This window comes from Mesitornis unicolor, unplaced genomic scaffold (genome assembly GCF_000695765.1).
Source record: "Mesitornis unicolor isolate BGI_N332 unplaced genomic scaffold, ASM69576v1 scaffold9907, whole genome shotgun sequence".
NCBI classification, from domain to species: Eukaryota; Metazoa; Chordata; class Aves; order Mesitornithiformes; family Mesitornithidae; genus Mesitornis; species Mesitornis unicolor.
The window spans coordinates 1-597 of NW_010195736.1; positions in this window are offsets into that span (position 1 = coordinate 1).

Here is a 597-nt window from a genome sequence, read left to right on the forward strand (position 1 = left end):
TTATTTATATATATTATATTTATATATTTAATTATATGTTATATTACTAAACAGGTATTCGGAGAGAGTTTTCTCTTGAGTAAACAGAGAAGGTTATACACTACAACCTGCCAGAGCAAGCACAGTGACAGTTCTGTCACCGTGTCTTCAGTGAGCAGTGAATCTTCAACCGTGCTTTTTTGTAGTCATTTGAAAAGAAATGGAATAGGATACACAAATATGAACTTTGTGGGTTAATGTTATATTTGAATCTTACATTTTGAAAAAAACCCTGCTGTTTTGCTTCAGTTTTTCTTATTGTAAAAACAAGTTGTAACAGGAAAATGTAGGCAAGGAATGATTTCATGTTATGGTTTGTAGCTTTGTTCTGTGCAGTGATGTGTTTTGTGAACATGACTGTTGACTGTGGAAAGTGGCAGCAATGTGAATGCTGCAGAATTTCAGAGAGAAAGGCTCAGTAATTAAAGATTACAGTTAAAATTGAACCAAGTTCTAAATTTGATTATATATTTTTTTTCAGTCCCATTAGGACTGAAAAAAAAGAAATTGCCCATTAGGCAACTGGGAAATAATTCAAACTGTTCTTCTGTGCTGTAG